Raw genomic sequence first — 272 nt, 5'->3', positions numbered from 1 at the left:
AGGGGCAATCAGCATGGATTTATTAGGGGGAGATCATGTCAGACCAACCTGATTGCCTTTTACGATCAGGTCACAAAGGCAATGGATGCAGGTGTCGCCGTGGACGTAGTCTTTCTAGACTTCAGCAAGGCCTTTGACACTGTCTCCCACCCCATCCTCATTAAAAAAAATTGGGCGACTGGCACTGATGCCTGCACAGTCAGATGGGTTGCAGATTGGCTGAAGAGTTGCACTCAGAGGGTAGTGGTGGACGGGTCATATTTGACCTGGGG

Source organism: Gavialis gangeticus, unplaced genomic scaffold (assembly GCF_001723915.1).
Source record: "Gavialis gangeticus isolate Ggan-Ray unplaced genomic scaffold, GavGan_comp1, whole genome shotgun sequence".
Classification (NCBI taxonomy): Eukaryota; Metazoa; Chordata; order Crocodylia; family Gavialidae; genus Gavialis; species Gavialis gangeticus.
This window is presented reverse-complemented; position numbering follows the sequence as displayed.